Here is a 23,818-nt window from a genome sequence, read left to right on the forward strand (position 1 = left end):
TTGGTTTAATTACCAATATTTGCAAATATTGTCTGCTGCAGAAATTTAGGGTCTTTAATTGTGAAGAAAGCGAGTATGAGGTGACCTCATTGAGGTATACAAGATAATAGTAAACAGTATAGAAAAGGTAAATCTCAAACATAATTAGTATTCTTGTAATTAAAGTCTGTTGAGAGGGAAAGAGACTTGGGTGTTATAGTGCATGAGCCATTTTCAATACAATACTTGCAAAGTGTATACAAGACAACCCGACCTTTATCAACACCATGATTCTTGTAGGTGTCTACACATGCCTTTCTTTCACCCATTCTAGTGCTTCATCTTGGTGAAATCTGAGAGCCAGGATTGTGGGAAGTGGTTGGCTCCTCATGCCCTACAAAGAGGTCATGGCTCTTGTCTCATGTCAGCTTGGTCCTGACAGGGAGCCGCTGCTGGCTGCATCTCTGGAGCCTGCTCTTGGGTAGCCTGATATAACCTCCCATGTTTCACTGGTGTGGTGATCTGAGGGGCAGGGCAAAAGGCCTGACATATGCTGCTATCCTGCGAGACAACGGTCTCAGGAAAGTCAACAGCAGTCATCGCCATTCCACTGAGTCCTGGATCTGTGGCCCCACTGATCAGCAGGATGGCTCATCTAATAGCAGCGAACAGATGCTGAAAATCCTGAGAGACTGCAGCATGCAACATGGTCGCCATGGTCAGGAAGCCGCTGTGCAGGCTGCTCTCTATTATCTCCCCTATTGTTTCTTAGCAGGGGGTCTGCTGCAGATTCCAATGAAGCTGCCACTTTCTCCATTGGTTCTTGCAACAAAAACAGAGCTTCCAAAATGTTTCTACAAATGAGAGCTGGACACTCGAGAGCTACACCTGTCGGTTGCACATCCTCAAAGATGGACCTCAGTGCCTGCAGACGGGTATGAACATCCTTTCAGGCAAGTACCAAAGAGTTCTGGCTCCCACGACTCCAAAACCATGGGCAGCCTTGCTCCTTCCCAGCAGAAGTTGAGGACAATATCCTCACTCACTTTCTAGCCCTCCAGTTCCCTCAAGCTCTGTGAATCACATAGTGCCACCTACCATCCACCACTCCAATTATCCCCAGGTGAAAGTATCTGAGCTGGTGCCTGGGAGTGAGGAAGCAAGTGCCACAGTGGGGAACATTAAAAGCATTGGGGCATAGAAATATGGGACTGGATCATGCTCCAGGGACTCCTGTGCAGTCTAGTTCTCATCATCCTCTTCCACATCATCATCATTATAGTTACAAGATAGCAATGTCTTCCTGCTGGTCCTCCTCTTCTTCCTCATCATCTTCCTTCCCTTCATCATCCTCTGCCCCCTCCCATTGCTGAGATGGATCTGCAGGAAAGGAGAGCAGAAGCTAAGAATGGGTGAGTATCACCCCTTTGGATTAAGGACAAATGTAAGGAATCTTCCAACACCAGGTTATAGTCCAACAAAATAAAATTGTTGGACTATAACCTGGTGTTGGAAGATTCCTTACATTTGCCCACCCCAGTCCATCACCGGCATCTCCTCATCTTGGATTAAGGAATTTTACAACACCAAGTTATAGTCCAGCAATTTTATTTTAAATTCACAAGCTTTCGGAGGCTTCCCCCTTCGTCACCTGACGAAGGGGGAAGCCTCCGAAAGCTTGTGAATTTAAAATAAAATTGCTGGACTATAACTTGGTGTTGTAAAATTGTTTACAATTGTCAACCCCAGTCCATCACCGGCATCTCCACATCATTGGATTAAGGAGACAGAGAAAGGGAGTGGAAGGTTCTATCCGTGTAGTGCTTCACGGAGAGGCTGTGGCAACAGTCATAAAACCTGGCTCTGGCAATATGCCGCCATCTCCTGTGGCAAGAGCAGAATGTCTCCCCCATTGCTTTCTCTCGTCGGGTACGAAAGGTTTAAGGGTGAGAATGCCCCCTCTGGTGGCCAATCTCTGTCGAGCAATAAGCATTATTTTCTCCTGCAAGAAGATAGATAAATAAGGGTAAGATTAGCGATTAAGGAGTGTGTGCCAAATGGCATGGGAGAGATGAATCAAGAGATGAATGGGTATCAGCCTGTTAAAGTGGAAGAAGTGGTTTTAGGGTTGTGCATATAAGTAATTGATGTTAGTGGAATTGGTTAGCTATAGAGCAAGATGCCAAGTTAGAGCTCCCCTTAACCAGGATACATTGTGAATGATTGGTTCTTTATCTGGTGCTTTAAGAGGGTGAAGAGTGTGCTGGTACCCAAAATGGGCAACAAAGGAAAGGAAGAGTGTCAAGTGTGATACTTTGCCTGCCCTGATGAGGTCGTTGAACTTCTTTCAGCACTGCTTTGCATTTTGGAGGTGAAGGAGTTGGCACTCAGTGCCAGTTCCACCTCCCGCTCGGCATCACAAGTGATATTCCAGCTGGCTTGCTGGCACACATCCAGGAATTTATGTTTCCTCCAGGAAGGCCTGGAAGACAATCAGTAAAGTTTTGTTTTCTTCTCCTGCTTGATGCCCTGCCCTGTTGCCTTCTCTGGCTGCTTGGTGAATGTGCTCCTGCTGTAGACATAATTCTTAAAAAGTATGATGAAAAGATTGATGAGGCATGCACTGAATTTATCGGAGAGTCAAGTGAGTGAGCCTGGCACTGTTCCTTCCTTACCTGGTTGTCTCCCACCCTGATGTATGCAGGCTGAACTGTCTTTTTAAAGACTGCACATCAGTTTCTATGTACTCCAGCTCCTTGCACCTGCTTTACACAAGATTTACACCAATGACTACTCTAATTGGTATGCAGATGAGTTTACCCAGGAATCCCTCGGGTAACTACCTCTCCAGGCCACCGGTGGGTGCAAATCTTTTTTCATTGGCATAACAGCAGCTCAACTCATCTCAAGGAAATTCACCCCCGCCCCTAGGATTCAACGGGAATAGTGATTCATTATTGATCGAGGGCAGAATAAACCAGAAATTCATAATGCACTATGCTATATATTCCCATTATATCTCTTATCATTCTACACCTGATGGTACACCAATCTTCTGCAGTTCCCCAAGGTACCACATTAACCAGATTCACACTTTTTGATTCATGCATGAAATGACAACATCTTGCGTTCACATAGTGCCTTTAACATAGGAAAACTTTCCAAGGCGCTTCACAGGAATGTAATCAGCCAAAAATTGGCACCGAGCCAAAGAAGGAGACTTGAGGTCATGTTGCACATCACAAAAAGTTGTTCTATATAACCAAGGTCACATAATGCAGGTTCACAACACAAGGAATAGTTGCTAGAAAATGTATTTGTCAATTGTGGCAGATGTGTGAATATTTCATTCAGCGATGTGTTCAAAAATAAAAGAGATCCAAAAAAAATATTAACCGTTTTTCAGGATCTTATGGTACAAACTAGATCAGTGTTCAGATGTTTTCAAAATACTCACTGTTCCCTGCTGGTTTATTGATAATTTCTGAGATGTCCATACATATTACCAACAAGTCTATAGGAGTTGCTTTAGACGTTTGAGGGTTGAATGGTGATTGTATTCAGAGAGGAGGTTAGTAGCAGGTTGCAATGGCCCTTGGAATGTTAGCAACAACAATAACAATTTGTAATTATTGCACCTTAACGTAACAAAATTCAAGGTGCTTCATGAGGAGAGAAAAACAGATACTGAGCAGGAATTGGGAAATGAGTTGCAGGAGATCATCGCAGAGATAGGGTTTGAGGCAACAGTGGTGTTGGAAAAGGAACTGAAGTACCTCTGATAGAATGGCAGTAATGGTCTGTGGAAGGTAGCAGCAGCCTTGAAAATTGAAGCAGTGGATTTTGAAGGCGGCTGGAATGGCCTAGGGGAGTGACGGAACAGGGCTTAGTACTAGGCCCTTTGCTTTTCGTGGTATATAATAATGATTTAGACTTAAATGTATGGGGCATAGTTAAGAAGTTTGCAGGTGATATAAAAGTTGGTGGTGTGGTCGATAGTGAATAGGAAAGCTGTAGACTGCAGGAAGATATCAATGGACTGTTCAGGTGGGCAGAAAAATGACAAATGGAATTCAAACTGGAGAAGTGTGAGGTAATGCATTTGGGGAGGGCAAATAAGGCAAGGGAATACACAATAAATGGTAGGATACTAAGAAGTGTAGAGGAACAGAGGGACTTTTGAGTACATGTCCACGGATTTCTGAAGTAGCAGTATAGGTAGATAAGGTGGTTAAGAAGGCATACGGGATAATTTCCTTTATTAGCCGAGGCATAGAATATAAGAGCAGGGAGGTTGTGCTAGGACTCCATAAAACACTAGTTAGGCCACAGCTAGTGTACTGCCTACAGTTCTTGTCACCACATTACAGGAAAGATGTGATTGCACTAGAGAGGGTACAGAGGAGCTTTACGAGGATGTTGCCAGGACTGGAGAATTTTTGCAATGAGGAAAGATTGGATAGGCTGGGGTTGTTTTCTTTGGAACAGAGGAGGCGGAGGGGAGATTTAATTGAGGTGTATAAAATTATGAGGGGCCTAGATAGACTGGGTAGGAAGGACATGTTTCCCTTAGCAGACAGGTCAAAAACCAGGGGGCATTGATTTAAAGTAATTGGTAGAAGTATTAGAGGGGAGCTGAGGAGAATTCTTTTCACCCAGAGGGTGGTAGGGGTCTTGAACTCACTGCCTGAAAGGGTGGTAGAGGCAGAAACCCTCATCACGTTTAAAAAGTACTCGGATATTCACTTGAAGTGCCGCAACCTACAAGGCTACGGACCAAGAGCTGGAAAGTGGGATTCGGCTGGATGGCTCTTTCTCGACCGGCAAAGACACGATGTGCCAAATGGCCTCCTTCTGTGCTATAAATTTCTATGATTCTAGGAAAGTTGCGAGTGATGGAAGGTGTCATCGACAGTGCTATCAAGCGGCACTTACTCACCAATAACCTGCTCACCGATGCTCAGTTTGGGTTCCGCCAGGTCCACTCAGCTCCAGACCTCATTACAGCCTTGGTCCAAACATGGACAAAAGAGCTGAATTCCAGAGGTGAGGTGAGAGTGACTGCCCTTGACATCAAGGCAGCATTTGACCGGGTGTGGCACCAAGGAGCCCTTGTAAAATTGAAGTCAATGGGAATCGGGGAAAACTCTCCAGTGGCTGGAGTCATACCTAGCACAAAGGAAGATGGTAGTGGTTGTTGGAGGCCAGTCATCTCAGCCCCAGGGCATTGCTGCAGGAGTTCCTCAAGGCAGGTCCTAGGTCCAACCATCTTCTGTGCTGTAAATTTCTATGATTCTATGAAACATCATGGGGACAAGACTGCAGTTGAAATTATATGGTGAAAGAAAGTTCACTCTGGTCCAATTAGGAAAGTTGTTTTCTACTTTATACGACATCCAGACTGCTTGATGCAATGCATTCGAACATCACCCGGTTACCTCGGAGACCTGATTTGAGTTCAACCTTAATTAAGGTGAACATTTTTCTATTGGCTGTTATGAGTCTAAACTGAATGTATTTGGACAGTCTAACTCCAGTTTAATCCACAGCACAAAGCTGCCTACAACTTGGAACTAATTAACAGAATTGGGGTAATTTAACTCAGAGTGAATGTACTACAAGATTGGACATTTCTACAGCCTTCCTGATCTCATTGGAAAGCTGATTGTTTTGTGAGCCATTGAACTGGGCGTATGACTTGCTGAAAGCATGCAAACACTGGGATATGATAAACAGATGTTTCACTTCATCCAGTGATGCTTCGAATTAAGGCATTGGGACAGAAATCGCTCCTGAAATAATGGAGAGCTCAACAGCGCTCTCTGTTGTTAGTGGCAAAATGGAGGAGCAAGTTCCGTCATTCACACATGCGCAATGAAAAGGGGAAATCCGGAATTTGCTCCTAGTGGTTCACCGGCGATATGGCAGCTTCAAATTAAAGGGACATCGCACGCTGCAGTCAGAGAAATCATTGAAAAAGCGCAAACTTGCTTATCTGCCCAGCTGGAAAGTAACTAATTACGGCACCAAACAGGTACGCTTAATAATACAGATCTAGAAACATAAAGGCTAGAAGCAGGAGTAGGCCATTCGGCCCTTCAAGCCTGCTCTGCCATTCAATATGATCATGGCTGATCCTCTATCTCAATACCATATTCCCGCTCTCTCCCCATGCCCCTTGATGCCTTTTGTGTCTGGAAATCTATCTAGCTCCATCTTAAATATATTCAGTGACTTGGCCTCCACAGCCTTCTGTGATAGAGAATTCCACAGGTTCACACCCTCTGAGTGAAGAAATTTCTCCTCATCTCAGTCCTAAATGTCCTACCCTGTATCCTGAGACTGTGACCCCTCGTTCTGGACCCCCCAGCCAGGGAAAACTTTCTCCCTGCATCCAGTCTGTCTAGCCCTGTCAGAATTTTATATGTTTCAATGAGATCCCCTCTCATTCTTCTAAATTCGAGTGAATACAGGCCGAGTCAACCCAATCTCTCCTCATACGACAGTCCTGCCAACCCAGGAATCGGTCTGGTGAACCTTTGCTGCACTCCCTCTATGGCAAGTATATCCTTTCTTAGGAAAGGAGACCAAAACTGCACATAATATTCCAGGTGTAGTCTCACCAAGGCCCTGTCTAACTGCAGTAAGACATCCTTGCTCCTGTACTCAAATCCTCTTGCAATGAAGGCCAACATACCATTTGCCTTCCTAATTGCTTGCTGCACCTGCATGTTTGCTTTCAGTGACTGGTGTACAAGGACACCCAGGTCCCTTTGTACATCAACATTTCCCAATCTATCACCATTTAAATAATACTCTGCCTTTCTGTTTTTCCTTCCAAAGTGGATAACTTCACATTTATCCACGTTATACTGCATCTGCCTTGTATTTGCCCACTCACTCAACTTGTCTAAATCGCTTGAAGCCTCTTTGCATCCTCCTCACAACTCACGATCCCAACTAGTTTTGTGTCATCAGCAAACTTGGAAATATTACATTTGGTTCCCTCATCCAAATCATTGATATGTATGGTGAATAGCTGGGGCCCAAGCACTGATCCTTGCGGTACCCCACTAGTCACCACCTGCCACCCCAAAAAAGACCCATTTATTCCTACTCTCATTCCTGTCTGTTAACCAATTTTCAATCTATGCCAGTATATTACCACCAATCACATGTGTTTTCATTTTGCACACTAACCTCTTATGTGGGACTTTATCAAAGGCCTTCTGAAAATCCAAATAAACCACATCCACTGGTTCTCCCTTATCTATTCTACCAGTTACATCCTCAAAAAACTCCAGTAGGTTTGTTAAACATGATTTCCCTTTCATAAATCCATGTTGACTTTGTCTAATCCCGTTGATATTTTCTAAGTGTCCTGTTATCACATCCTTTATAATAGACTCTAGCATTTTCCCTACTACAGATGTCAAGCTAACTGGTCTATAGTTCCCAGTTTTCTCTCTCCCTCCTTTTTTAAATAGTGGGGTTACATTTGTCACCCTCCAATCTGCAGGAACTGTTCCATAATCTATAGAACTTTGGAAGATGACAACTAATGCATCCATTATTTCTATGGCTACCCTTAAATTACGTTTTAACAGCACAGCAAGTCTTAATGACTGCCAAACAATTAAAAATTAACTTTTAAAAATGTGGAAACTCATTACTCCTTATTTTAATAGTTTTTCATCATTAAAATTTTTTTTTAAATTAAAAATTCATAGAATCATAGAATGGTACAGCACGGAAGGAGGCCATTCGGCCCATCGAGACTGTGCCAGCTCTCTGCAAGAGCAATTCAGGTAGTCCCACTCCCCCACCCTTTCCCCATAACCCTGCAATTTTTTTCCCTTCAAGTATTTATCCAATTCCCTTTTGAAGGCCACGATTGAATCTGCCTCCAACCCCCCCACCCCCACTCAGTCAGTGCATTCCAGATCCTAACTACTCACTGTGTAAAAAAGTTTTTCTTCATGTCGCCTTTGGTTCTTTTGTCAATCACCTTCAATCTATGTCTCCTGGTTCTTGACCCTTCCGCAATGGGAAGAAATTTTTTATTGGAATTAAATAACTGGAATTATATTTTGTTTACTTTTCCATTCTGCCTCATTTATTTAATTCAATTATTTCTTACCTGCTCTTTTTTCTCTGTCTATAACTGTTTTTACATTGATTTAAAATGCTGTACCTTTCATTTCCTGGTTTTCACGTTTCAAGCCGGCAGAGACAGTGAACGCAGCTTGTCAAAAATGCTGCGATCTGATTGTTTGAGGGGAGAGATCGATCCTCTTGCTTCTCCCAAGGGTCCTAGCTTCACCTGAACTGACACTGGGCTCTTCTATACTTCTTATTAGAGGAAGGAGCCGATGAAAAGACCGTGATAAATTAGTGGGTTAGTATAAATCTATAGAGTGGCGAGGAGTGTTGGTTCATCGTTCCGAGCGAATTCTATTGCATTAGGTAACATGCTATCTATGCACAGTGACCCTACATTTAATAAATCTACAGGTATCTAGTATTCTATATAATGGAAGTGAATGGAATATGATCTGATACACTGAAGATTTATGTCCGGCTTGTATATGCATTTATTAAAAGTTAACTGAATTCAGCACTCACAGAGTTACACCATTTTATGATACGCAGAACATTTTTTATTACTCACAAATTCAACATGCAGAACAGTAATGCAATTAAAATATAAATTTAATGGAGAAACTAGTCGTGTAGTATGTTATGCGGTGCTGCCAGTCTGTGGATACTATACAATTCAATTTAAATTTACATTCTGTTGCCAGTGCAATATTGAGAAAGCTTACATAAAGGCGAAGCCTGGTATACTTCAACTGAATAGCCCTTATCTAATTCAGAGCCTATTAATGTGCGCTTTCATTCTGTACTGTAAAAGGTTTATTTTTAGTCTTTACCAAGGCTTCAAGAAAGTACTTCATGCAGTACTGAGGAAATGTTGCACTATCAACAACAACTTGCATTTATATAGCGCCTTTAACATAGTAAAACATCCCAAGGCGCTTCGCAGGAGCATTATCAAACAAAATTTGACACCAAGCCACATAAGAAGGTATTAGGACAGGTGATCAAAAGCTTGGTCAAAGAGGTAGGTTTTAAGGAGCATCTTAAAGGAGAAGAGAGAGGTAGAGAGGCAGAGAGGTTTAGGGAGGGAATTCCAGAGCTAAGGTAGCTGAAGCCACGGTCGTCGATGGTGGAGTGATTAAAACTGGGGATGCGCAAGAGGCAAGAATTAGAGGAGCGCAGAGATCTCGGAGGGTTGTAGGGCTGGAGGAGGTTACAATAGGGAGGGGCAAGACCATGGAGGGATTTGAAAACAAGGATGAGAATTTTAAAATCGAAGTGTTCCTGGTCCAGGAGCAAACGTAGGTCAGCAAGGACAGGGGTGATGGGTGAACGGGACTTGGTGCGAGTTAGGATATGGACAGCAGAGTTTTGGATGAGCACAAGTTTATGGAGGGTGGAAGATGGGAGGCCAGTCATCAGAGGTGCCATCTTTCAGATAAGACATTAAACTGAGACCCCCATCTGCCCTTTCAGGTGGAAGTAAAAGATCCAATGGCATTATTTGAAGAACAGGGCAGATCTTCCAGTGTTCCGACCAACATTTATCCCTCAACCAACAGTGGAATAGCTGGCTATTTATCTCACTGCAGGATCTTGCTGTGCACAAATTGGCTGCTCATTCTGCAGTTTAACTGAGACTCCCCTAATAATTGAGTTTCTACTGTTCTGTCTCATATCTAGGAACAGACGTATGTATCCGTTTATATAATCAAAGTTTTACAAGTAGCACAGTTCCGTAGTTCATGGGAAAATTTTCCATCATATTTCAAAGTGCAACACAAAGAAACTGTCTTTCATACTAACCTGATTTGCTCAAATAATAATTATTTTTTAAAATAACATGCTGATTCTGCTAGAGACTGGTTGGAAACACACATCAATAACTCACACAAAACAAGCCAATCAAATTGTTCTTATTTATCCAAAGCAACCAATCAGGTACCATCAGCTGCCACAGAATAAACCAATAAAACCATTGAGTTATTTAATTTCTTTAGTCAGACATGTTGCCTCCTCAGCAAGTCAATTATATACACCAAAAGTACAATTTATCACAACTTAAGGATATAGAGACTTAGAGGGAAAAATTGGTTAAGGGTCCTATCTGGTTGACGTTAGCGCAATGGACCCTGGGCAGGCAAGACGCAAGTTTGGTCCCCAGGGAGCACTTACCTGCAACCTGCGTTCCTTTCCAGGCCTTGCACGTGGAATGAATGCAATTTGCACTTTCCATCAGCAGAGGGAGCTCCATATCTTAAAGGGAAGATGTTTCTTAGAAATCTCTTAAAGCTGGCTTGTACCTGTTATTTGCTGAAAATAACAATCTACTGTCTGCATGGAGTCCGAACAGAGATCAGACATCGCACACGTAAAGCACAGATGCCGATCCCATCCCTATGTTTACACACTGATGAGTTATGTTAAAACATTGAATAAAGGTTGAGCATTACTAAATCCCACATCCTCCAATCTGCACGCCAGACCTCACCAATCTGCTGATCTGAGTTGGTACCAGGCCTGCGAGAGTGTGTGCACCAAGGTTCTCTGCTGATGCACTAGAGACCTTGGGTGCAAGAGGTGGACAGAAGGAGGGACATCCTACATCTGCAATGGGGGGGGGGGGGGCAAGAGGCCCCCCAGACATATACTCAAAAGGCAGTGGGAGGCAGCAAAGGACAAAGTCAATGCCAGGCGCACAGCATCATGAACATGGATACAGTACAGGAAGAGGTTCGATGCTTTGACATGAGTGGTCAAGGTGAGTTAGGTCAACTTTCAAATGGTGTCTCCTGCCAACTGCACCAAGCACTACACCCCCCATCCCCCACATACCAATAAACTCTTTCCATCAGTACTCAACTCTTTCAATCAGATGTTTCTTCCCGCCCTTACACATTACCACTGTTTCAAGCTGCCCACCCACAACTCACAGGCCACACACACTAGCAGCTATTCAACCATGACAGGCACATCACCAAGGCACACGCCTCACTTTCTTGCAGGAGAAGGTGGCGCATATCAAGAAGCAGCAAGTGGCAGTACATTTAGCCCCTCGAGCCTGTTCCACCATTCAGTGAGATCATGGTGGACCTGTGACCTAACTCCATATACCAGCCTTAGCCCCTTATCCCTTAATACCCTTGGTTCACAAAAATCTATCAATCTCAGATTTAACATTCACAAGTGGGCTTGCATCAACTGCCGTCTGTAGATGAGCAATCCAAACATCTCCCACCCTTTGCGTGTAGAAGCATTTCCTAACTTCACTCCTGCACGTCCTGGCTCTAAATGTTAGGCTATGTCCCCGCGTCCTAGTATTGAAGTCTAGGAGACCTCCAAAAACGGTTACAAATGTCTCGGCAACCAGAGGCAATAATCCAGCCACTAACCTGTAAATCCTGCATGGTCCCTTTAAATAGCGCCGGTGTGGGGGGGTGGGGGGGGGGTCCTCCAGGCACTCTATGACACGTTCAGGTGATCGGGGTTAAGACTGTGTGTTGAGTTGTGCGTTAAGTCCCAAAATGGTGTCTATTACTTTAAATCAGCGTTGCACACTGATTGAAGCCATTTTCTCCCTACTTTACATGATTCCAGCATTCGTTATCTACGCCTGCGCAAACTCCTATACCAAGATGGCGTCTGGTCCACGTCACGCTAGAAACATGCATGCACATCCAAGACGCCATCTTGGATGTCGGAGAGGCCATGTAGCACCAAAACAAGGGGCGCTACACGGCCCAATTTAGCGCCCTTGATTTTTTAAAAAATAACTAAATTTACCCATAACACTGCTCAAGTTCTGGCAGAAATCCTTCCAATAATTTTTGTCCTCACAGGTCTACGTTTTCTCTGGAGAAGGAGCTTGTATTTTCTCCTTTCCTGAAGCTTCCTTTGTACCATTGGACTTCTGCACCTGTGTTTTCTTTGGGCCACTGAGCACATGTTAACTCTGTCCTCTCTGCCCTCCCCTCCCAAGAGATACTATGACCACTTTAATCCCATTCCTAGAGCTCAGACTGTGACCTAGACTGCTTCTGGACTCCTACCCCTGCATTTGCCAACCCCATGTCCCTGCTAACTGCTCTCAGTCCCAATTCCCCCTCAGTGTTCCCAGAGTCCATTTCCCACCTCAATGCTCCCAGAACTCATCTCTGCTCAGTTCTCCCAGACCCCATCAATACCTTCAGTTTTACTATAACCAAGTCCCACACCCAGTGCTCTCATACTCAGGTCACCTTTCCAGTGTTCCCAGATCCCAGCACCTCACCCCCAGCTCCCTAATGCCCCAACCTTAATCCTAACCCACAGACTCCAGTGGCCTCCCAGTTCTCCCAGAACCCCAACCTCCTAAATTCCCTGTCTCAAATACCCCCTTTGAGTGAATGTTAATAGATCTCACTGATAACATCTCTGTGCTCAATCTCAGCATTCGCTTCCAACTCAGTACACGTTGCTTCCCTTATTTGTGTATCAGAGGCCTTTGAGAGGTAACAGATATTCATTGAAAAATCAGTAAAGTAACATGAAAGCCATACGGAGACACTGGAGACATACAGGAGACAGATGGGAGGAGACACTTACAGAAACAATGAGAAATGAGTTGCATGCAGATTTGCACACCACAGTAAAAAAAATGTGATAGCCATAGAGAGAGGGAGAGAGAGAGAGAAAAAAAGGATGGAAGTCAAACAGAACAGGGGCACAAAAAGAATTAAAGAGTGGGAAAGAGACAGAGAGACAGATACTGAAACAGAGATACAAGTGTAAATTCACTGATCTCACACTCCCAGTAGAGGGTCACACTCAAGCATATGCGGGTCAGAGAATTGGGAATTTAGTCTTGTAGCCCTAACTGCAACAAGTGCTCTCTTTGAGCAGGATTCACTTCTGGGAGTGTGGGATTGGTGAATATACTACATAATTGTTTTGTCCTTGAGCAATGCTCAGAGGAGATCAACTATATTATAAAAATTGCATGGTACATACTATAATGTTCCTATTATAATACAGCATAGCCTTTGACTCACCAAGGGCAATCTTGGTTTGGAATCATGACTGTATTATGAATTAAGGATTAAGTTTCGCATCAAGAGGGAGATAAAGAAATTTAGAACAGAGTGCCAATGGATACTTACAGTTCTTAATCCAACAAATACTTGACTTGACTACAAGCACTAATTTGATAGAGTTTTTTGATGAGGTAACAGAGAGGGTCGATGAGGGCAATGCAGTTGATGTGGTGTATATGGACTTTCAAAAGGCGTTTGATAAAGTGCCGCATAATGGGCTTATCATCAAGATTGAAGCCCATGGAATAAAGGGGCAGTAGCAGCATGAATACAAAATTGGCTAAGCAACAGGAAGCAGAAAGTAGAGGTGAATATTTGTTTTTCAGATTGAAGGGACGTATGCAGTGGTGTAACCCAGGGGTCGGTACTGGGACCATCGCTTTTCTTGATATATACTAATGACTTGGACTTGGGTGTACAGGGCACAATTTCCAAATTTGCAGACGATCCAAAACTTGGACGTGTAGTGAACAGTGAGGAGGATAGTGATAGACTTCAAGAGGATATAGACAGGCTGGTGGCATGGGCGGACACGTGGCCGATGAAATTTAACGCAGAAAAATGCAGTGTGATACATTTCAGTAGGAAGAACGAGGAGAGACAGTATAAACTAGAGGGCACAATTCTAAAAGGGGTACAGGAACAGAGAGATCTGGGGGTTTATATGCACAAATCATTGAAAGTGGCAGGGCAGGTTGAGAAAGCGGTTAAAAAAGCATACTGGATCCTGGGCTTTATACATAGAGGCATAGAGTAAAGCAAGGAAGTCATGATGAACCTTTATAAAACACTGATTCGGCCAGTTCTAGGCACCGCACTTTAGGAAAGATGTACAGGCTTTAGAGAGGGTGCAGAAAAGATTTACTAGAATGATTCCAGGGATGAGGGACTTTAGTTACGTGGATAGACTGGAGAAGCTGGGGTTGTTCTCCTTGGAACAGAGAAGTTTGAGAGGAGATTTGATAGAGGTATTTAAAATCATGAAGAGTTTAGACAGAATAGATAGAGAGAAACTGTTCCCCTTGGCAGAAGGGTCAAGAAACAGAGGACATTGATTTAAGGTGATTGACAAAAGAACCAAAGGTGACATGAGGAAAAACTTTTTTACGCAGTGAGTGGTTAGGATCTGGAATGCACTGCCAGAGTGGGTGGTGGAGGCAGATTCAATCATGGCTTTCAATAGGGAACTGGATAAGTACTTGAAAGGAAAAAATTTGCAGGGCTACGAGGATAGGGGAGTGGGACTGGCTGGATTGCTCTTGCATAGAGCCAGCACGGACTCGATGGGCCGAATGGCCTCCTTCCATGCTGTATCATTTCTATGATTCTACTTGAATAATACACAAGTGACAAAACAAGGAGTGTGTTATAATGTTGAATCCATCTGTTAGATCAATATATTCTACAGAACTCAGGCATGCTTTCTGTTTGTATTGTACTTCCTGTTCGTGTCCATAGTCATTTTGCATTTCATTAAATAATGGGCAATTTTTTAGGACAAATAATAATGAAGTTTAGTAGTGGTGTTGTGAAGCTGCTTTTTGAGGAGATGAGTCATCTGTCTGGCTGTTGAACTAGGATCTTGCTGATGAATAGAGCACAGGGATACTGGGAGTGATTTTAATAGCACACTGTGCTCAATGAGTGTCTTGCATTCATTGGTTAATTCTGAGTTGCTATGGAAGCCCTGGATAAAAAAACATTCCAAATGAGATTCTACTGCTGTGCCTTACAGCAATGGTTAGGAACTCCAAAAGCTTGTTTGAAATAGTCTTGCAGTGTGTCCATATATGGCATCAAAGCAACTCAGAAGAAAATCATATTCAGCACATTACCCAGTATGTCTAGAAACTCGTACAATGTCATAATATAATGATTAGCAAAACCAGTGATTAATTTGGTATTATCAATTCTTGGACACTATGTACATCCAAAGTTTATTGATAAATGCTTGCCATAAATATAAGTAATAGGTAGCTAACTGTTATATAAATTCAAAGTCTGGACAGATAGTTTTCAATCGTTATTTTAGATAGTGAGAAAAATATCACACATTACTTCTGTGAAAAATTAATAAGTTTATTCATTTTGCGTAGTACTATCTGCTCTAGCCTGTCACTATTTAATTACACTATACTGGTACTGTTTTAGTATTGTAGCATTACTTTAACTTCAATTTAATTGAGATGTCCTTAATAATTGGAAGCTTCAGTTTGTAATGTTTTCTTCCATAAAATGTACTGATCATAGGTTGCTTTTAACATCCAACTTTTACCAAGAACCATCCGAGAGTAAGTCATTCCAGCAGGGTAGTCTGAGGAGTAACAGCTTTCTTATCTTTTAACTAAGGTCCAACATTAGAATATCTTGCAGCTGGACTAATTATGGACAACTTGTGAGCAGAGATTCATTTTTCATTCCTGTTTTTATAATGTACATATCAGGGCAAAAGCTAACAGTAGGCTCCCTGATGGCTCAGATGGTTTAAACAGGCGGCCGATTCGCTATTGCCCATTTTGTGCTATTGCCCAAGACAAATTTCACCCCCAATGCCTTTAGGGAGAGGAGAGGGGAGGGGGAAAATTGACAGTTTCAGATACTGTAATAATTTTCACTCATAGTTAACACAACAAACATTCATGCAGTCATGTGTTTGAACTAATGGAGCCAGTTATAATGAAAAGCACTTGAGCTTAGTTGTATTGAACAGTATTGTTTGGCAATATAACCTACAAGAAGAACATCTGGTACTAACTGCTCTATTGGCAGGTATCCATTCCTTACACCATCACTGTAGATTGTCAATAATCTCACCAGTCATGTGGCTAAATTGAGGGCATATTGTGTTGTGTATTGAGAACAGCGAGAAACTCTATTACACTATCCAAGGAAAAGTTATTTGGAACTCATGACAACTTCCAGTTGAGACTGGAATTTAATTCAAATTGCAAGATGAAAGTGGCTCAGTTTTATTTTTATCTTTTAATATTGTACCTTGTTTTACTGAATTGGTTCTTTAATTCATTTAGCGAACAGGTCACGTTATACTGAAATATGAACACTTTTTATTCCCGCTCAGACCATCCATATTTTTTTCAATCTTTGCCCTTTTTTGGTATTTCTTCATTTACTGATAAAACCCCATTTGTTTCATTTATTTTTCCTGGATTTAAACTATAAATGTTGCTTTTGGCTTCTTAAAACTTTGCGTTTTCTCTTCCTGCATTCTAATTAAGTTAAGGGGCCCAAGTGTGATTTTCTTGCCTTTTAGATGCACATCATGAACATTGCTGGCAGCTCACAACTTTTCTTTTAGCATGTGAGATAATGGCCCCGATATTACCAGGGAGGTGGGTTGGCAGTGGGGGGGTGGGGGGGGGCCACTGGGCTCGTGGGTAACCCGCCCAGTAAAATCGGTGCGTTCCCCACGCGATCGCCGGTAAATTGAAGCCACTTACCTCAGCTACCGGGTTTCCCGTTGGAAACCTGCGCAGTGGGCGGACTGCGCACCCGCATCACAGGCTGTCAGTTGGAGGAGCCCTATTTAAAGGGGCAGTCCTCCAATGCTGCTCCTGCAGCAAACAACCAAAATTACAGCATGGAGAAGCCCAGGGGAAAGGCTGCTCCCAGGTTTAACGATGCCTCACTCCAGGTGTCACTGGATGGGGTGAGGAGGAGGAGAGAGATATTCTACTCAACGAACGGGAGGAAGTGGCCTGCCTCTGCCACCAAGAAGGCCTGGCTCAAGGTGGCAGAGGAGGTCAGCAGCAGCAGCAACGTATCCCGCAGCTGGAACCAGTGTAGAAAGCGCTTTAATGACCTAACTAGGTCAGCCAAAGTGAGTACACTTATTCATTCTCCTACATTCCGTCTTCCACATCACCACCCCCACCCCACAACTCCTTCTGCACTGCCAACACTACTCTATCACATCATTCCCCACACCCACTCAAACCTCATCCTCAACTTACCTGCACTTCCTCACCTCCCCAGTATCACCCCACCACTACCACTCAACCCAATCCTCATATAATGTCATGGCACTGTCTCACACTCACCCTCTGATGCATCTCTTTCACGGTCAGCCTCACCCAAACTAATGCATTCAGTGGTTGGCTATGTCACCATCCCTCACTCACGCTTCTCTACTTTCTCCCCTTATAGGAGAAGAGAGCTCAGAATGCACAGGAGAGGGCGAAGGCCAGAGGGGGGGCCGCAACATCAGGTCATCCTCACGGACACAGAGCAGGAGGCTCTTGAAGTGAGCCGCACCCTTGAGTGCCTGTCCGTCCGGGGCGCCGAGACTGTCACCCGACAAACGGCTGGTGACAGAACTTTAACATTTAGCACTCACAATAGAAAATGATGTTAACATGCCTTGCCAACTACAGCACCTCAACTTCTGTCATCATGCTTAATATTGCCTTCTGTTCTCTTACAGGGCCTTCAGCGACTGCCGTGACGGCGGAGGGCGATTCCTCAGAGGACCTGCTGGCCTCTGAGGGGGCACAATCACATCTGAGCAGTGCAGATACACACACCTTGGTGGGTCTCCGTCCTCACTTAGTTTGGGTTGCACATGGTGAGTCACCACACACATGTGAGCACAAGCAGACACTGGTGACAGGGGCGGCTGTGGAGAGTCCGCATCGGTGGGAGCATTCTTCTCCAGGCTCTGCTCAGCTGGACACACATGCTGAACCCTGGGGGCCATCCATGAAAAGGAGAATGATCGAGGGGCAGCAGTACATTTGCGAGGTGCTGGAACAGGTGTCACGCGCACTCTCCACAATCGCACAGAGGACGGAGGAGTCCAACTCCTGCATGAGTGGAATACTGTCACAGGGACGTGAGGGCATCTCTGAGCTAGTGTCACGTGTAAGTGCGGGAATGTCTGCAATGGAGGGAAGGCTAGCCTCCATCAAGCTTCAAGCACGGCTCAACAATGAGGCCATTCAGGCCCTGACAACGGCCGTTCGGACTCAGGGTGAGCAACTTTCTGCCACCTTAAACAGGCTGGCAGATACTCTAGCACTGGCCTTACAAGGCTTCACACATGTCCTCCAAACTATCATCCAGCAGAGTGGTAGATGTGATGTGGGCCTGGCCCAGGAGAGGGATGATGGCGAAAGGGGACATGGAAGTGGGGACGCCACTCAAAGTGCTTCCACGTCTCACCCGTTGCCCCCCTCTCAACCAGTACCCGCAATGCTGCCTCCTCTCCAGGTGGCCGAGTCTGCCCCTGCACAGGTGCAGGTGGAGCAGTCTTTGGAGGGGCCCTCACGGGCACTGAAACCCAGAGGGCATCGGCCCAAAGCATCTAATTGGTCAGGGCATGAACAAGAGCAACCTGCCACTACCTCTGCTGCAGTCATCGGGGAAGCACCACGTAGGAGTAGTCGGAAGCGTAAGGCAAAGGTTTTGTGAGCACAAAGGGGATGCACAAGAGTGTTTGACGCTTTGTCATGTTTTTTATTTATATTTGATTTTTTTCCGCTCACAATAAATCTTATTATTATCACCACTACTGCCACGTCTTGCCCATTCTTGACTGGCTTGTGCAATATGTCCCTTTCATGAGGTTCACCATGAACACCCACACTTGATGCCACCCATTGGGTCACTCTACAGTGGGTGTATGTGTAGTTGCAGGACTATTTTGTGCAGGGGGCGGGGGAGGGAGCTGGTGTGGCCGCTCCTCTGTTCAGTTGGTGAGGACTGGACTCTTCACACTGTCTGATGTTAGGAGAACAGTTCATATATCAGTGACTGCTTGGCCTCACGAGCAGCCAGGTGAGCCGCTGTTCTGCCCATGGGTTGCTCCTCCTCCTTGGCCTCCTCCTCCTCCACTTCCTCCTCCTCCTCTTCCTCCTCAATATGGGTGACAGATGTGGATGGGGCCTCCTCCAGCGGCACCTCTCTCTGTTGTGCTATGTTGTGCAGGGCACAACAGATGACTATAATGTGTCCCACTCTGTCTGGTGCATATTGAAGCACTCCCCCAGAACGATCAAGGCACCTGAAGCGCATCTTGAGCGGCCCTATAGTATGCTCAATCGTACACCTGGTAGCGATGTGGCTGTCGTTATATCAATGCTGTTGCTCAGTGGTGGGGTTCCTCAGAGGTGTCATGAGCCACGCGTGCAGGGGGTATCCCTTGTCCCCGAGGAGCCAGCCCTTGTGGCTGTTGGGTGCGTGAAAGGCGGGCGGGATGTTGGACTCCCGGAGGATGAAGGAATCGTGGCAGCTGCCAGTATATCTGGCACACAAGTGAAGGAATCTCTTGTGGTGGTCACAGATGAGCTGAGTGTTGATGGAGTGATAGCCCTTCCTGTTGATGAACAGTCCTGGCTCGTGTGGAGGTGCTCATATTGCTATATGGGTGCAATTGATTACACCCTGCACCCGTGGGAAGCCAGCCACAGCATGGAATCCCACTGCCCTCTCCATCTGGCTGAGGTCATCCATGGGGAAGTTGATATAGTGCGAGGCCCTGCAAAACAAGCCGTCGGTGACCTGCCTTATGCACTTGTGTGCAGACGACTTAGAGACCCCGGCGATGTCCCCGGTGGCACCCTGGAAGGATCCGGAGGCCAAGAAGTTGAGGGCAGTGGTGACTTTGACAGCGACAGGTAAGAAGATGGTGCTCGGCCCAGCCGGTAGCAGCTCGGCGTGAAGGAGGCTGCAGATGTCCGCTACTACCTGGCGTCTGAGTCTCAGCCTCCGTATGCACTGCTCCTCAGAGAGGTCCAGGAAGCTGAGCCTCGGTCTGTAGACCCTGTTGCGAGGGTAGTGCCTCTTGCGACGCCACTCTCTCTGTTGTTGCCCTCCCTGCTGTTGTGCAGGTGCCTGTGGTGCAGCACTGTGTTGTGGAGCTCCACGTGGCGGAGGTGGACAGCGTGACTGGCGAGGCTGGTGATGTTGCTCGTCCTCGGATGAAGTGATGAATGCAGCTATGGCGCTCCCCAGGCTGATGGTGTGAGTTTGAGGGGGTCCGCAAAGTAGGTAAATGTGTTTGCACAGCAGAGTTTAGGGTATAAATTAATAATTTTGAATGGAAAGACAAAGGTGTTGCAGCCAAAACTTTGTCTGAAGTGACAGAGTGCCCCGCTGCAATAAATTAAATTTTCCCCCCACCTGTCAAAGAATCCTTTGCATCTCCCACTGGCTGCTGGCTGAAACACGTCTGCTCCAACAGGGAGTGTTTCCCACAGCACGGGAAACGCACTGCGGATCCTTCAAAATTGCACCCCTGCCAAAATCTCCTGTCAATGAAATCTGTCAAGTACCTCAACTATCTAAATAAGTATGTGAATTGTCATCTCGCCGACTTTAATTGCCGGTAGGAGTCCCGTATGTGGGAGCTACACGCACACCTGAACGTGTCATTGGGGAACCCGGAAGTGGGCGGGTTGGAGCTGGACTCCGGACCCGCTCCGGGATTCCCCCATTTTACAAGCCCCCCCCCCGCCCCCAACACACCAGCTCGGCCATCCGAAAAGCAGCCCAATATTTTTTTTGATTTATAGCAAACATTTGACTTCTATTCTTTATTGCTTTTGAAAGTTCTAAAATAAATCCAAATATCTCCCTGTAAATTTTTTTCAAAAACAAAATTTAAAATGCTGAGCTGTAATCACGCTAGGCGATATCAGTTTCCGTATATATGATGACAACACCCAGTGTAATCTCTCCACCACCTCTTTCAACCTCTTGACAATCTTTGTGTTGCCAGACCTCCTCTCAAACACCATGGCATAGATGAGTTACAACTTTTTACAGCGGAACGTCGAGAGAACCAAAGTCATAACCTTTGTCCAACACCAAATGCTCCACTCACTTACTACTGACTCCAGCCCCCACCATGGCCACTTGGTCAGACTGAATCAGATCATACAAAGTCTTCATGTCCTATTCGACCCAGAGATGAGTTTCAAACCCCACACCTTAGCCATCACCAAGACCATTGTTTCCACTTCTGCAACATTATCTGCACCTACCCCAACCTCAGCCCCTCCATTGCAGAAACCTTTATTCATAATTTTTTCACCTCTGGAGTCAATTTCTCCAATGTCCTCCTTGCTGATCTCCCATTTTCCACCTTGCAAAATCTCCAAATTATCCAAAATGCAGCTGCTTATATCCTGTCCAACACTCTGTCCCCCTCCCCTCTTACTCCTTCAGTCCTTGCAGACCTCGACTGGCTATTTGTCCTCTAGGGTATTACATTTAAAATCCTCATCCTCAACTTTAATTTCCCATCCTATCTTTGCAATTTTCTCCAGTCTTGTATTCCCTCCCATACATTTCAGTCCTCTGACTCTAGTATGTGTTCACGCCCCCCGACATTGCTGGCAGAGCTTTCAGTGGCCCCAACCCCTCTCTCTGGAACTCCCTTCTTATACCACTGCATCTCTCCAGCTTACTCTCCTTTAAAAACTTTCTCAAGAAACAAATTTTAAACCAAGCTTTTTATCTCCCACCCTAACTTCTCTCACTATGGCTCAGTGTCCATTCCTCTACCTATTTCTATTTGTGAAGTACTTTGGGACATGTTAACGTTAAAGGTGCTATACAACCGGTTGTTGGTGTTTGACCAGGTAGCTGGAGCTAGCATCTCCCCTTCGCTCTGTCAATCTTGATATTCTTAGGCCGGGGTGGCAGGCATTGAGAGGATTGGGATTGCACAATATTTGAGGAAATAATTCTTCTTGCTGCAAGTAATGAGAACTCTATTTGCTGTCACCATTCCCAGCCAGGCTACAGCCCCAGCAGACACGGACAGGTTCAGGACAGAGATTGCAAAATACCCATGACTCAAGGCTAGCCTGATGCCACATATACAAGATCAGCTAAAAATATACATTTCCCCTATTTGTGTATCACTTTGTCTACCGTAGTACCAAAGTACTCCTTATTAAAAGAATTGGATGAACAATTTACGCAAGCGTAGGTAACCTAAAATAAAAGCCAGTAAACTATGGCAGTTCCCATTCATTTCTAATATATTTTATACACAAAGTAATGTACCATAGTAATGGACTTGTGATGAGAGCAGCAGCTTTTCAGTCTTTACTGAGTCAGAAGTTATTGAATCTATGTGCATGGTAGTGTAATGGCGATCCAAAAGTGTGTAAAACAAGTGGGCAGACATTTTTAGGTTATAACATGGACAACAATAAATATTTGCAAATAGAGTCTCATGCATAAAGCACAAAGGCTAATGTTTAGGTTCACTGGCCTTGTAATTAAATGAAACAGTGCTCTTGATTCAATTACATCTATATCATAGAGAAAATATGTGCATTTATCCTCCATGAAAACTCATGAGGAGCTGGGGGGACCTGCTTCACTGATTATGGAGCCAATGCATCCAACAAAGGACTTCATTTCTCAGTTTTTTACATTCCCTACTTGTGCTTTTTTTGATTAAATCTAGGGATTTGAACTGGAGATCAGGAGAATAAGTTCACAGTGTAACGTCTTAACATAAATTTACAAGAAAGCTGATAAACTGGGAGGACTAAGAGGAAAATGTACTGTTCTGTGATGTCGTGACTGTAAAGTTGGTGGTGCTATGTAACGCGATAACGTTGCTTTTAGTCCACAGCACTGAAATGAGAGAATTCAAGGGACAATTTTATTAAATTATTCTCAATAATGTGGAAGATGGCTATAATAATCAATAACACAATACCAAACATACCAGCTAACAGGCAGACCATTTTTGAGAATGTTGAGTTGGAAGGAGCATCGGCTCAGGCATGTGTTCATTCTTCATACATTCCAATGGAAAGCCTTGACAAGTGATGCTGCTTTAAAAGCATAATTCTCACCCAGCAATGCAACTGATCTGGCTTGCTTCACACCATAACATCTCTGTATTATATCTTTCTTCATATGAGGTTTAGATAAGTCAATATAATATGAATTTAAAATAGCCTTTTAGCTGCATTCACAAAAGGGCCTACGACAAGCATAGGACATTTGTTAAATATTTCAATCAGCATTTAACATACTACCGACACGCACGGAGACAGCACTGCCTGTGGCTTTCAAAGTCACCCTGGCCCTTAACTTTTATGCCACTGGCTTCTTCCAGGCAGCAGCATTAAGAGGAGGAAGAGTAGGAGCGTGATCGACCACCAGTGCCCCAAGCTGCCAGAGTTCTCAGACAGCAGTTCATCAAAGAGCACTTCTCGTGTACCGTCCCTCCGATCCCCAATACACCATCAGTCCTGTAACCCTAATCACCACCGTCCTTACGACCACCAGCCAATTGCTTTCCTTCAGTTCAGCCTTATGGGTCTTGCCCTCACATCACTATAAATATAAACACCAACACCAAATCAGAAATAATTATGAATCCCTTCTGTGCAAGCCCTTAGTGCCTGTCTTCTGTGCTTGTTTACTTATTCTAGTGCTCCTATACGAAGTGTTTGCCATGTGGCTACTGCTTGGGAAGTGGAAGGCTGCTGAGCTTCAGAATGGGTGTAAATAAGCACCCAAAATTTCAGGTGCTCAGGCTTCCCTTGAATTTATTCCCATCAAAGAGATTGGCAAACACAATCCCAGTTCTGGAATTCAAAACCAAAGACAATATAGATAAAGCCTATTAAACTTATTTTGTGTGCTTATTTAATTCATCAAGTTGTAAAGTGTTGATC

The 23,818-nt window shown here is 44.5% G+C and overlaps 1 long non-coding RNA gene across 2 annotated transcripts in view; it reads right to left on the reverse strand.

The window, feature by feature from the left end:
- Positions 1-239: 239 nt before the first annotated feature.
- Positions 240-23,818, reverse strand: part of LOC137332940 (uncharacterized) — an 88,787-nt gene continuing 65,208 nt past the window's right edge. Inside the window, exon 7 of one of the 2 annotated variants that reach the window (XR_010965762.1) lies at positions 240-1,359. This is a non-coding gene — a long non-coding RNA (uncharacterized lncRNA). Of the gene's footprint in view, positions 1,360-23,160; positions 23,475-23,818 lie in introns of those variants that run through there. The other variant, XR_010965764.1, reaches the window with a different exon arrangement.

Source organism: Heptranchias perlo, chromosome 15 (genome assembly GCF_035084215.1).
Source record: "Heptranchias perlo isolate sHepPer1 chromosome 15, sHepPer1.hap1, whole genome shotgun sequence".
Classification (NCBI taxonomy): domain Eukaryota; kingdom Metazoa; phylum Chordata; class Chondrichthyes; order Hexanchiformes; family Hexanchidae; genus Heptranchias; species Heptranchias perlo.